At 48.9% G+C, this 14611-nt stretch overlaps 1 protein-coding gene and 1 long non-coding RNA gene across 6 annotated transcripts in view; one reads left to right on the top strand and one right to left on the bottom strand.

The window, feature by feature from the left end:
- The window catches only part of LOC121019205 (uncharacterized), a 250875-nt gene extending 248125 nt beyond the window's left edge, over nt 1–2750 (top strand). For both annotated transcript variants that reach the window (XR_005785502.1, XR_005785503.1), the window contains exons 11-12: nt 1740–1791; nt 2714–2750. This is a non-coding gene — a long non-coding RNA (uncharacterized LOC121019205). The remainder of the gene's footprint in view (nt 1–1739; nt 1792–2713) is intronic.
- EVA1A (eva-1 homolog A, regulator of programmed cell death) overlaps nt 1–13719 on the bottom strand; it is a 46958-nt gene extending 33239 nt beyond the window's left edge. The window contains exons 1-2 of one of the 4 annotated variants that reach the window (XM_040458401.1): nt 13607–13719; nt 12224–12265 (exon numbers count right to left, since the gene is read on the bottom strand). The gene's annotated coding sequence lies outside the window, so the exon portion shown is untranslated. Of the gene's footprint in view, nt 1–5773; nt 5829–6332; nt 6408–12223; nt 12266–13606 lie in introns of those variants that run through there. The other 3 variants (XM_040458400.1, XM_040458399.1, XM_040458402.1) reach the window with 3 other exon arrangements.
- Between the last annotated feature and the right edge of the window lie 892 nt (nt 13720–14611).

The following is a 14611-nucleotide window of genomic DNA, read 5'->3' as shown; positions in this document are numbered from 1 at the left end:
CCATCGGTGGAGATACCTTACTTAGAGTAGATACCACTCAGTCACATTGCCTCGGGAAGCAGTCTGAACTCCTGGGCTGTGTTATGAGCTGAGCTGTGTCCCTCAAACAAACAAACAAACAAACAAACAAACAAACAAACATATGGTGAAGTCTTAACCTCAGTACCTCAGAATATGACCTTATTTGGAAATAGGATCTTTGCAGGTTTGACCAAGTAAAGATCAGGCCATTAGCATGGACCCTCATCCACTGTGGCTGGTGTCCTCATAAAAAGGGGAAATTTGGGCTCAGACACACACACAGGGAAGACGATGTGAAGACACAGGGAGAAGACAAAAATGCTACAGGAAGCTACCTGGCTACTAGAAGCCGGGGAGAAATCTGGATCGGATGCTTCTCTAGTGTCTTCAGAGGGAGCCTTGCCCTACTGATACTTTTTCTAGCATCCAGAACTGTGAGACAATAAATTTGTCTCACGAATTTATTATCTGTTGTTACCTGTAATTATCAGTTGTTCTAATCCATTTGGTCTGTAGTACTTGGTTATAGCAGTCCTAGCGAGGGAGAAGGCTGGTGGTCAGAAGCAGATCAACAGCTGTGGCAGACACCTGTGTTTATCTCCCCAAAAGGCATTTCCCCTTCCTGCTTGCTGCAGGAGCCCTTTTGTTGTGTCCATCTGCCAGGGGCCAAGGCGTGACGGGTCATGCGACTGATCCACGTCAATCATGGCGGTCTCTTTGCCATTCCATTTACCATGTGACCCAGTTCTGGTCACTAGGTCTCACTAAAAGGACTGCTGTATCCATGACATAATTCAGTTGTTTTTGGATATTTCTCAGCCTCTAAACCCCTGTTTAAAATATTCAGTGCAGACTGTCTCTAGCTGAATCTGGACAGATACTAAATTAATGATCAGTGGGGGTTCTAGACAACCCAATGGAGATGGTAACTGAATTGATTTCCTTGACCACAACCTGGTCAGGTTTGTCCTTTCGGGGGCTAACCTTGGCCTCTAGAGTTTAAACCTACAAATCTTCCCTCATCTGATACCATTATCTCCATCTGACACTATTACCTCAATCTGACAAACATCTCCTGGGTATCTAAATCAGGCAGTGAATCAGGCGATATTCTAATCTCAGCACTTGCATTCAGGGATTTCCTAATCTGTAACCTAATGCCACACTGTCTCCTCCATATTATAACATGCACAGATCATCAGGTTAGAACAGTAAGTCTGGGTCTGAGTTTTGCTGCATGTCCTCTGTCCAGCACAGAAGAGTAAGCTCACACCTGATATTTTCCACAGTTAAAACACACGTCCAGTCCTTGCTGTGCCCGAGGCTAATTGATAACCTTAAAGGGTGGAATGGGTCTTCACAGGGACAGAAAGAAAGGAGAGGAGGGAGCTGGGAGACTTAGGGAGAGGGACTTCATGCCCTGCAAGGATGGGAGATTACATTTAGGAATGGCACAGGCTTTGACACTAGACCCAGGTTCAATGTCAGCTCCATGATGTACCAGCTATGCGATTGTGGGCCAATGACTTAGTATTTCTACAGTTCAGTTTGGAAATACAACTTGATATTCTTAAGAATTGTGCTTAACAATGGGGCAATCTAAGTAATGCACCTAGCATGGTGTCTTGTGACCAGCAGGTGACCTCCCAGGATATGTGTGTGGTTCTGAGTCACACATACAGAATGTCTGAACTTTTATATATTTTTTTCACTGGAAGAATTAGTCCACTGAGCATTGAAGACACAACAAGACATGTTCCCATCAAACTGGTCATGTAGTCCTGTCACTTTCACCTCAGAGTGTGTCACAAACCATTTCTCCCTATGATCTTCCATTTAGTTCCCCTGAATTAAAGCGATGGCTCTTAACTGGCCTCCCTGCCTCCATTCTCTCCCAGTCCTCCAGTCGAACCTCCAGTGAGCCACCAGAATTGTTATTCCAGAGCAGGGACTGGTTAACTACAGTCACAAGCAAATCCAGCCCATTGCCTGCTTTGTACATAAAGTTTTATTGGAACAGAGCCATGCTCATTCATTTATGCCCCATGGCTGCTTTCCCACTGTAGTCTCAGAGCAGAGTAGTTGTAGCAGAGACTGTAAGACCTGCAAAGCTTAAAATATTTACTCTCTGGTCCTTCACAGAAAAATTTTTCTGGACTCTTGATAACTTGTTCTAGTAGTACACGCCCCCCAATAACTCACCAGTCCCTCCTTTGACTGGCCTCCAAGAGAAAGTCAGTGCTGTGTGAGTTGGCTCTTGCCTATTTCCTGGCTCACCTCTTGCTACTCCCCTACCTGCAACCTAATCTCCATCCTCACTGAATGAGTGTCCTCCAAGCACACCAGGCCCCCTTCATCCAGAACACCTCTATTCCCTTTCCATATAGAATACTTCTATCTGTTCTTCACTATTCCTTCTTTTATGAAGCCTTCTAGAATTGCCCCCCTCAGCCCTATCCAAAGACACTCCTTCCTTAGAAGTGATATGCCACCAATAAATGGGACATCGTAGACCCTAGATATGGATCTTCATATCTCTCTTCCTTACTAGACACCCCCACGTTAAACTGTCTTCTCTCTTTATCCCTCCTAGAGCACACTGTTCTTTCCCAGCATAGCATTTACCAGAGTTTGTGATTATGCATTTCTTTGTGTTTTATCTCTTTAATGTCTGTCCCCTAACAACTGTGAGCTCTAAGAAGGCAGCAACCAGACTGTTAAGATTCACCACCACACAACCATCGTGTAGCCCGGAGCCAGCCACACAGTAGTTGTTCAGTTTGTCAAATGAGCAAATGAGTGGACAGATGAAAAAAAAAAGATTTTACTAATAAATCAAATACAAATGAAAGAACCTAAGGCATCAAAACTGTTACTTCCTAAACATACCAGATATTGCCTCTCAGACCCTTCAGGTACTCCCATGGTCCAGAAGGTCAGACGGGCATAGGCACCACTGATGGTTCTGTTGTAGATATTTGGAGCACGTATACAAACCCTCATTCTTGGAATCAGTGCGGAACGTATACATGGCCCCTTGCCGTATCAGTAAATTCAGACCCTGAAGAATTGGAATAAAGCCACATGTAGGATTATATCATTGAGTCCATGTCTGCACTGAACTATATAATTTCCTGACCATACCCTCCTGAAGAAGGACATCTTCTATTCCTTGTCTGTTGAGGAAGGATGGGCAAGGCTCCTCCTGCAGTTTTTTTCCCCCTCTGTCTCTAGGGAGAGTGTCCTGTCTGTCCATCACACCCATACCCAGCCAAAGGGTGAGAGACCTGGGTAGGACAGAATAGGGAGGGGTTTTAGGCTGAAATGATCCTTCCCTGGATCACTCCTACTCCAGCAGTACCTCCAATAGCACCAAGGGAAGCTTCAAGTTTGAAATGTGACTCTTGAAAGACATACTGTTCACTTTTTCTGAAATCCAAGCTCAAGATCAAGCAAATAATTCAGCTGAGTTGCTGCTTCATGTGGGGAAAAAAAAAATATCCCAAAGCCATTTCCTGTGTAACCTTTCTGATTCTGGACCATGGCTCTCTGGAAGCCCCATCCATAAAGGCTCTCTGTGAAGGTATGTGCATGTCTCTGAGATGTATCCAAGAAGAGCAAAGATGCCATTTCAACCAAGGCAAATTTATGAAGTTGGCAGCCAAACCCTAATTCTAGCCTTGAGCCTCCGGGATGTCAGCACCATGAACTAAGGCAAAGCTGAATTTCTTGTTTAAGTCAAGCTTTTAACCCTCTGTGGTATCTACCTCTGGTCTGAACAACAAAAGAAACCTATGTATTAAAACACAGAGATTGTCTTTGGCTCTAGATAAATGTATCTTCTCAGAGCCCGTTGGACCTGTGTCCTTTAAGCCTGGTAACAAAGCATTTATAAGGAAATGTCAGTATTTTCCATTATTAAGAACTTCAATGGCAGAAGCCAAATCATCTAGGGTCATTCTAAGTGTAGGGTGACAATCACTTTATCGTGTGCCTTCCATTTCCTGTCAGATCCAAGCAACTCTTTGTCTCCTGCAAATTTACTTACATTCCCAATCTCCTTTCCCTCCACTCAGATCATAGGTCTCATGTCCATTTCAAAGCCAGTGTCCCTCCCTGTCCCCACACTGTGCTGTGAGTCCCTTCCTCTCCAGGCTTTGTGCCATCCACCGTCCTTACCAACCTGGTGTCTCCAGAGCAGACACTAATTCCCCATATGTGATGTGGGGCCCCAGCACACTGTGCTCTCTCAGAGAGTATTTCAAAGACAAATTCAGTAGATGACGTATTGTACGTGGTCTGATATGATCTGGATTTAACCACACAGGATGCTTCACCCCGGGCATTGTGAAAGAAATTTTCTCTACTCCCCCTAACATGTGAAGCACCTATCAGGGGCTTCTTGAATGATTTCCAACCATCAACATGGAAGTCATCCAGAACATGGGGATAAATATTAAAAATACGTGTGAAAAAGAAAAATGAACATAGAGATACTTCTCCCAGTGTGCACAGTGCATTTGCGGCCCTTCTGTGGGGCCCACTCTGACTCCGTCCCTCCCTTTATATATACTAACAGGTCTTTCCAGCTCTGAGACACTCCTACCACCCAAAACCTCTCTCTCGTTACTTCCAAAGCCAAGCTTCTGGAAAGAATTGCCTATACTTGGTATCAACACCTTCCCATTTCACATTTGTTCTTTAACCCACCTCATCTTCCAAAGTCTCCTCATCAAGTCACCAATAGCTCCCTAATTCCCAAATCCATGGATATTACACTTCTTGTCTTAGTGGATTTCCACATCATTTGATGTTATTGATTCCTCCCTCCTGGATACTCTCCTCTTCCACATTCCAATCTCTCATCTCCTCCTGCCTCTCTACCCAGCCCCTTCCTGTCATCTTCACTAGGTTCCCCCCTTTCCCCTCCCTCAGAGACCACCCACTCTCTGAGGCAGTCTGGTACAGACAGGTAGCACAGGCCTGGATCTGATTGCTTGGGCTAATATCCCAAGTCCATGACTTACTACTCTATGACCTCTGGCAAATGATTTGCTGCCCCTGTGCCTCCATTTATTCATTTATAAAATAGTTACAGTAATAGTTTTCCCTGGCAATGGTTATTGAGAGAATTAACACATAGAAAGTATTCAGAACATACAGCATACACTCAATAAGCATCATAATTCCTCTTCCCATGCTCTATCTCTCTTTGGGCACTGAGCCATACCATGGCTTCATTACCTCTTGTCAAAAGTTGGCCCTTGAGCCTTCCTTAAGACTTCTCTCCTAAATGTCAACCTACAAACCAGTTGTCCACTAGACATGTCTTCGTGGCCATCCCTAAGATGCCTCAAGTTCAGTTTGTCTACAACTGAGCTCATCATCTTTTCCTGCAAGTTCCTGCAAGCCCCTCCTCCTCCACCTCCTCCCCCTCCACCCCATTAAGTCTCCTAATGAATAATAGCCCCACTATCCCTCCTCCTGGTTGCCCAGGCCAAAATCCCAGAGTCATCCTAGGACTCCTGCCCTTCCCTTACTCCCCCACGAAATCAGTCACCAAAATGTGTCAACTTTATTACCAAAGTATTTCTTGAGCTTGTGTCCAGTTCCCTGCCCTTATGGCCAATGTCTCAGAGCCTCAGCATTTCTCACCTGATGACAATAAATAACAATAATACTAAAAATAATTTTCACCACTATCATCACATACTGATTACGGATCAATCACAGTAGTGGACACTTCACATACCTCATCATGCATAATACTGAACACCATCCATTCAAGAGGGAGGAATCGGGAGTCCCTGTTTTCAGATGAGAAGACAGAGGCTTAGAGATATTTAATAAATAGCCTGTTACACAAAGGTGATATAGATGGAGGTCTCTCTGCCTCCAAACCCCAGGCTCGGTCCACTCTTTAAAGTACAACGGTGTCCCAACTGGTCTTCCTGCCACCTATATTATTCCTCTCCAATATCTACTTTACTGCCAGAGGGGTCTGTTTTTACAATGAAACTCTGACCCAGTCTCTCCTCTGTGTGAAATCCTGCAGGAGCTCTCCAGTGCCTACAGAATAAAATCTAAGTTCTTCATCAAGACTCTCCCTGATGTGGTTCCTTTGCCCCTTTACAGATCTGCCTCCCTTGATTCCATCCATGCCTAGTCCCTTCCTTCCCTGGAGCACACCATGCCTGCTCCCCTGGCCATGTGGTATTCTTCCTGCTTCCTCTGCCTCTGATGTTCTTCTCTTCTCAGCAGCCTGGATGCCTCCACCTCAGCCTCCTACAAGCACGTCCTCTTTGACTCACCTGCTGTCCAAGCTGGGTGTAGGCGCCCCTCCTTTGGATAATTACAACACTCGGTGATAGCCTCTAGCACAGAATTTTAGAGTGGCACCACAGTCACTGGTCGAGCACCTGCTATAAGCCACAGTTCACAGTAGCCTCCAGCAATCTATATCTTGCATTCAGAGAACTTACTTTATTTTTTTAAGTTTATTTACTTATTTATTTGGTGGGGTGGGGTGGGGGGGAATGGGGAGAACGCAAGAAAGGGAGGGGCAGAGAGAGAAGGAGAGAGAGAGAATCCCAAGCAGGCTCCGTGCTGTCAGCACAGAGCCCAACACAGGGCTTGATCTCATAAACCATGAGATCATGGCCTGAATTGAAATAAGAGTGGGACGCTTAACTGACTGAGCCAGGCGCCCCCAGAGAACTTACTTTAATGAGATGAACAGCAAAATGCTGTAGGCTATCTCTGAGTGTCCAGTGTCCACACTGGATTGCTGAGGTTCTTGAGCAAGAGTATCTTGTCCTTCTCTGTGTTTCCAGGGCCTAGAACTGTGCCTGCCACAAAGGGTGTCAGTAAACACCGACAGTCTGAGCTGAGCAGACACACCAAAGCCACCAAGCTGCCTCTGTGAGCACACAAGCTTCCATCCCCAGGGACGCTCTTCACTTTCATGCGTGTCTTTTCCAGACTCTAAATGTCCAGGTCATTGCTTCCTGTATTTCCACAAAGCCCTCACAGTGCATCCTACTTTAATGTGCAGCGGAGTATAATGTTGGAGAATTCCAGGCCAACCGTCCCTGCCCCATGGAACTGGCCCACTGAGGCATGAAAGGACCAAGTCCTCCCAGCAGGAAAGTGTCAGTGCTGACTCGCCTTGCAGTGCTCATTCTGCCCACCCACAGTTTCCCAGTCACATCTCACCTTAGCAAGGAAGGTTGCTGCTGTCAGAAGGGGCTCACCCAAGTGGCACAAAGGATGGGAGCTTCAGCAAAATAATGCATGCATCTTCCAGCAAGAGGCCCTTCCCACCCTCTCCCATGGGCTGCTGGGGCCTGTCTTGTCCCAACAAAGTGAGGGAGTAAAAGGACAAGTCAGCTGTGTTTGTGGAGGTGCCCAGAGGAAGACAGCTTTAGGCAGCCCTTTTGATCAGGGGTCCCCGTGCAGAAACAAGATCCCCTGACATCTGTTCCCTGCAGCTACTGACCATCTGAATGACACAGGCAGGAGGGCGTAGGGCAAAGGGGAGAGGCTTAAGTTACAGCAGGTGTTTTGTAAAAAGCCTGTTTTTCTTCTGAGTTTACAGCTGCTTCTCTGCTGAGCAGCACTTCCGCCTCATCTCACCTCGGAGGACAAAGTGCAAGCTGCCCGGGTGATCAAAGAGGAGGCGAGAGGAGGAGGACAGAGGTGCTGATCCCCAGAGCAGACAGCTTCTGACTGCTTCAAACCCCTAAGAAGGCAAGGCCTCAGACATCAGGCAGGGGAGACAGAGAAGGGGGCAAAATGAAAACGAAATGGCCATTCCCACCCCCCAATTCACACCCCACAAAACCCACACACCTGTACTTTCCTTTTTGCAAATTAGATTTCCTAAGAGAATCTTCGATGATAATATGACCATCCTGAAACTGTCTGAGGCCATGGGGAAGGGCTCGGAGTCCGGTGGCCTGATCAGATCCTAGGTCTGCCTGTTGGCTGTGGGTGGGATCCTGATTCCTCCTCCAGTACCAACCTCAGAAGGTGGTGGGGAGGAGAAATGCAATGAAAGCAAGCAAAGCCCTTCGCAGGGCTTCTCACACCTACCCCAGGGGCTACGATTATAATTGCCTACCAGCCACCACCCAGGGGGCCGCTTTCCCTGGAGGGATCACGTTCCTCAGAAGGGACCACCCTTCCCTCTGCCTCCGTTCCCTGACCATTCCCTGACCGTGGGATTGAGTCTTCCTCTGCACCCACGTCTTCTCTGTCACTGCACTAAGCACAGTGTGCTGCATTGGCTGCTTTTCTTGTCTATGTCTCCATGCAGGCCTTGAGCATCCTGAGGGGATGGGATGTGACTTTCATGCTGCGGCATTCGTTCACTCATTTATCACTTACTAAGTGCCTCCTATGCGGCAGGGGGTCACTAAGTGGTAAACAAATGAGGGAAGTCTTGGGATGACCTCCAGAAACACCTATATCAATGGTCTGATCAGCAAGCACATGTATCCATCACCTGTGGTGAGCCGTACGCAAAAGAGGCTGACCTCGGGGTCAAACAGAGGGCTAGGAACCAAACACAGTTCCCAGCCAAGGTGGTCACCCTGGCAGTAGATCTACCAGAGCCATGTGCTGGATTTCCTGTAAATCAGAGCTGATCAATCTCCCCTCACCACCCTTCTCCTTTCCTCCTTCCTCCCTCTGTAACCTCCGTCTGGAGAAACCTAGCAATTGTGTAGCAATTCATACAGACTTTTGGATGCTCTAAAGGTAACGTTCAAAAGCCCAGACTCAGGAGGGGCCATCCACACAGTTCATCAGCCAGGGCTTTGGAAAGAAAACAAAACAATCCACAATCACCATTGCAGCTTTGTTTGTGTCTGTGGTTTCTTTGCTCACTGGAGATAGTGTCCCTCCCACGGCCCCTGGGCTCTGGTCCCATTGCCCTGGAGGAAACAGGCCAGTAGAGACAGGAGGGAGAGCCATCATTCAAAGAGCTCAGTACACCTGAGCTTAAAATGTCACTCCATTGTCTCCCAAAAAACAGGAACAGGCTCCTGGAGCATTGAAAAGTTCATCACCACCCCTCCAGGCCCATCACAAGCCCTCATCATCACATACCTTCGCATCTGTCAGGCCCTTTCTTGGCTTTGTACCATGTACATGCAGTTTCCTGTCTGCCACACCCATGCTCACCAATACCCCCCAAACCCAGCAAGCTACTTTTCCATTAAGACCCTCCAACATCCTCCTCTTTCGGAAACGTCTCCTGACTCCCTAGTGGCTGGTGCCTTTCAGCCCCCAGGTCTCTGCTCGTATCTCTAACTCCACTTAATACACTGTGATGACCTGTTCACGTGTCCTTCACACATCACAGACTGTGACCGTGATGATAAAGACCGCGACCTCTTCATGTTCATATCTCTGGCACCCGACACCAACTACTTATCCCATGTGTATTCCAAACCCACCCTGATACTTCAAGGTGCGATCTAGTTTAGTCTAAACCAAATGCCCCTTACAGCGTCAGATTTTCACAAAGAGGCAAACACCAGTGGTAGATTTCACAGGGAACACAGCCCAAGACTAAACAGGTGAGGTGTCTTTCCCTAGAACAAACACACAAGTAGGAACCAGCTTCATTAAGAATCTGCCTGCTGGTCAGTTAAGAGGTAATACTCAAGGTGGCGGCCAAGGTGTGATGTCAGAGACCCGAAAACTTGGCACTGGACCTGACATTCCTGTTTTGGGCTAGTTTACCTACTGGACCAGACCTTAAAAGCCTCAGTAAAAATGCAGGTGATGCCCCCAAAGATCTTGGATCCAACCTTTACTCCAGTCATTAGCACCCAGGGGAATCTGTTTCTCAGATCAGCCAGCTAGTAACCCAGGCGAGGGGATAATGCCAGGAGGCAGTTAGAGTGTGGGGTGCAGGGGGACGGCGGTGCCCCAGGGGATCTGAGGGGTTTCGAGCTGAGGGACAAGGAGGTTCTCCCCCTGCTCCATCTTCAAAACCAACCTTACTGGAGTATTTCTGTGACCCCCAACAAAACACAAGGCCTTGCACATACCAGGTAGCCTCATCCCACTGAAGTTGGGGCGTTGACTTGCCAAAACAAGCAAACTCAGGGGGGCCACATCTATGGAAGAAGCCAGAATACACAAATGTGCAGGTTATTTATGCAAGGCCATCTGGCCTACAGAGCAAGTGACCAAGGGAACAGCAAGGAAGGGGCTCTGCTTTCAAAGGCAGTGCTGCATTCAGGGAAGTAAAAGATTCCAAGTTGGTGAAGTGATCAGCTGTAAACCTCCTATCTGACATCACACATAACTCAAATAGGAGGTCAGGGACTGGTTCCAAACCTGGTTCTCCAAAACCCTATAGGGGGCATTAAATTCTCTTTACAAGTTTACTTTTAATATATAAATGGTCCTTATAACACTTGGAGAGAAAGTGCACTCTGCATTGAATCAAGTGTAAGGTAGGAGACCCAGCTGGTGGCATTCACCCATCCATTGTACCTTCACTGATTGACTTCACCGATATTTATGTGCTAGGTGCACACTGCAAAGGGCACGTGCTTGAAAAGGACAAAGCTGGAGTCAGACGGTTCCTGACCCCAAATCTGCACCTCTCTCCCCAGGCAGGTGTACTGACTCCATATCCTCCTCCCCAAACAGGAAATGCTGTCTTGACCCTAACCTTAGGGCACCCTTAAGGCTCCATTTAGCATCAAGTTCACTGGTGCTGGCCCTGCACTGTGACAGAGGACTGACCCAGTGTCCTGTCTCTCTGAGGATGGGTTCCGGGCAAGGAGGAGAGGAAAAGAACAAGAGTTGCAAAAAATAATGGCACAATCTTAGCTCACAGGTGTGGTATGAGTAGAAAAGCCAGTGGACTTCTGCTTTTATTAATGCACACAACTAACCCAGCTCATGTTTACTGACTACTTATTATATGTGGAGAACCACATATAAGCCTCCTGCCTGCACAGTGCCAAGAGTCTAGTTGTCTATGTGAATCCTGGCCCTACCACCCATTACTGTGTGACTTGGGGCAAACTACTTAGCCTCTCTCTGCTTCCATTTCTTTGTCTGGCAAACAGGGCAATACCAGTTCTAACTTTAAAGGGACGTTATGAGGATTGAATGAGTAAAAACATAAAATTCTAAATTTGAACCATGTCCAGCATGGAGGTGGCCATCAGTATTAAGATGAACAATTATTATCTCATTAGTTAGTTGCACCAGTCTGCAGAGAAGATAAGACTATTTCTTCCTCTTTTACCAATAAGGCTTTGAGAGACTGAGTCAACTTGCTCAAGGTCACAGAGTTAATAAGTGGCAGAGTTGGGATTTGAACACAAGCAGCCTGACTCCCAAGCCCGCAAGCTTAACCACCACCACGAGTACAGCACTGTGCTAGTTCTAGGTACGCAGAGACCAGTGTGGGGGTGAACAAAGGATCCCTATATAGTAAACACTACAGGAAAGATATATTGAAAGAAAAAGGCAGAGAAGGGCCAGAGCTGGGGCAGCTGGGAACAACAGAATTGCTGTAGGAACTGAAGAATGCTCCACACAGCAGAGGACTTGAGCTTTAGTCTCGGGGAATGATGAGGAATTTGTCAAGGAGGAAGAAGGGCATTCCAAAAAGTCAGGACCTAGAATAGCAAAATAGTAAATTGGGTGGTAAGGCAGGTGCCTCAAGATGTGGAAAAAGGTGAGGCTGGGAAGGTAAGTTGAGGTCTTACTGTGAACAGCCATGTGAACCAGTGTTGGAGGTAAGATGATACTCTGCAAGATAGTGATTCTCAAACTTAATATGCACAGGATCTACCTTTGGTGCTTGTAAAACATGTGCAGATTCCCATCCCTTCTGTTAGCACTGGGGAGCCGACAAGGGTACTGAGACAGCGTAGTACCGTGGCCTGCTGTGGTTTTAACAATAGAATTCTGGCACTGGAACGCAAGGAGATTTGGGGACAGAGGCTGGTACAATCGGCCAAACTAGAGCAGATAAGAGGATGAGAGCTGGGAATAATAGCACTCTTCATGAACTGATACATTACACCAGGGTTTCTCAACCTCAGCACTATTGACATTTGGGACTGGGTAATTCTTTGCTATGGGGGGTGTCTGTGCATCACAGGCTATTTAACAGCATCCCTGGCCTCTGCCCACCAGATGAATAGCATCCTCTCCCACTTACCTGCTGACAGGCAAAAATGTTTCCAGACATTGCCAGATGTCACTGGAGAGGCAAAAATGGAAACCCCAGTTGAGAACAACTGCTTTAAACCCTCCCATCCCTACTTTACAAACAGGAGCTCCAGCTGTAGAAAGACACAGGAAGGCCCCAGCCAGGATCCAAACACTCCAGCCACTGATCTTAACTGCCTCTCGGGAAAGAGACTCAGGTCAGCCTTCTGGGGCAGAATTATGTATTTCTGGAGAGACCGGATGATGATTAGAGGTTGAAGGAGTGGAGGGTCAAAGATGAAACCTCAGGGCTTGGCACTGAACTTCGAGCATAGTAGGAACTAAATAAATCATTTGGGTTTGAAAAGCATCAAGTTGCATTTGCTCAAAAAAGAAAAAGTCTGATCCTCCATGGTGTGAGCCGTTGGGAGGTGATGAGTTCCTGCTCACTCCGGATAGAGGAACCCTGTATAGGGTTGGATATGGGATATGTGGTATAAACCAACTGGTACCCAAATCCTGGCTGGGCCCCTTCCCAGCTGTGTGGCCCTGGACACATTACCTGACCTCTCTGCATCTCATTTTGCCCGTTTGCAAAATAAGGGTAGAGTCCCTACTCAGAGGCTTGATGTGACCACTCAGGCAGTTTAAAAGCAAAATGGCAAGCTAGCACGATGTGGTTGGCCCTCCTCTCCTTCAGAGAGATAACCTCATTACTCCCATGCCTCCTGCGTCCGGGATCCCGTGCTCCCCTCACTCCTTACAACCGTGGGGAACCCGGACAGAGCACCAAGGAGCCGCCTGCGCCCTTTTCCACCTCCCACTGAGGCTTTAGGGGGCGCCAAGAGCCTTTCCACTCCCCAGTAGGCTCTGATTCCGGCGTCCTGGGGGTCGCCAAAAGCGCACGGCGAACTGGGTGCCTCCAAAAGGGGTGAGATCAGTGAGTTCAACGTGCGCCACAGAGATTTGGGGCAAGTCCGCACCTGGCAGGCCCGGGGTCAAAGCCAGTCGCTGCCGCGGGCGGGCCAGGTCAGCCCCTGCTCCCGGAGGCGGAGGAGGACAGAAGCGCCGAGATTTGGGGAGGAAGGACCCGCTCTCCGAAGCCCGGCTGCAGAGTCAGAGAGCTAAGAGTTTGGGGGTTGAGAAAAAGAAGCTAGGGGCGGGGGAAGCAACAGGAAAATTGGAAGAGGAAGCAAAAAAGAAAGCACTGGGAAGCAGCGTTCCCTCGGGGACCCAGCCTACAACACCTGGGCAGGGGGTCAGGAACAAAGGAGCGGCTTCAGGTCAGAAGTGCTCTGGGTGCTTCCGAAGAGGGGGCGCTCGGGGGACGCCCAGGCCCGCTGAGGATGCCTGGCGCCCCTGCTCCCGGGGCGCGCTCTCGGGCGCCGCTTACCTTCGCCGGGGCCGCCGGCGCGCACTTCCGGGGGCTGCGCTCGGGGCGCGCTGAGCCGAGCCGGGGGACCCGGAGCCGATCACCGAGGGGGGGGGGAAGCGGCAAAGCGGTGCTCCGAACTTGGGCTGGCACTGACGCCTCGGAAAGAAATCCCAGTGGAGGAGCCGCCAGGGCTGGCACGGGGCGCGGGGTCCTGGCCTCGGCGCTCACGGGCGGCCGCACCGAGCCCCGCAGACGCTGGAGCAACCCGAGTCAGTGGGAGGAAAAGGTTGTCTCATTTCCTTCGGTCTCCCCCCTCCTCCACCCCCTCGGCTCCGGACCTGCCCTCCCTCTCCCCCGCCCCCTTCCCCAAGCCAGCGGCCCGTGTGGGCGCTGGAAAGACGGGAAACCTGAACGGCTGCGGCGTGCGGCGCCTCCCTCCACGCCAAGTTAGTTCACGCTCCCCAACTCCTGCCTGCCTCCCCACGCTTCCGACCCACTCCAGGGCCGCGGAAGGTTCCCCATCCGCCGTCCCCACCCTGTCCCAGAGCTCTAGCCTTTCCCCCTGCTGGGATGAGTCGAGATTTGAAAGCAGACCTCCAAGCTCTTGCCAGCATCCATCTCTCATTCCTGTCCCGTCGCCTGCTTTGAGCCCCCTATTAAACCACCCAGCCCAGAAGACAGGATATAGGTACTTACTTTGTTAAATTTGACCAACTCCCCCCCCCCCCCCCCGGGGGGGGTGAAGCCTGGGGGATGATCTCGAAGGAATGTTCATTTTGATCAGAAGGAGAGCGCTGAGGTCTTTGTTTGGCCTTGCGTATTCAGAGTTGAGGTTCTGTTTGTTAAATTCAGCAACTATTTATGCAAAGCCTGATAGGCGCTGAGCTGGGCGCTGGCAACGCAGAAATGAATCAGAAGGGCATGTTGTTCGTGGACCATCGTCCTAGGTGACTAGTACAAGCAGAGAGAAGCTCCAGGGATGCTGTTGGTCTCTTAAGAGATAGGTCATTAAAAACAGCTTGG

The sequence above is a fragment of the Herpailurus yagouaroundi genome, unplaced genomic scaffold, assembly GCF_014898765.1.
Source record: "Herpailurus yagouaroundi ecotype Mexico unplaced genomic scaffold, PumYag 221, whole genome shotgun sequence".
Lineage (NCBI taxonomy): Eukaryota > Metazoa > Chordata > Mammalia > Carnivora > Felidae > Herpailurus > Herpailurus yagouaroundi.
This window is presented reverse-complemented; position numbering and strand designations above follow the sequence as displayed.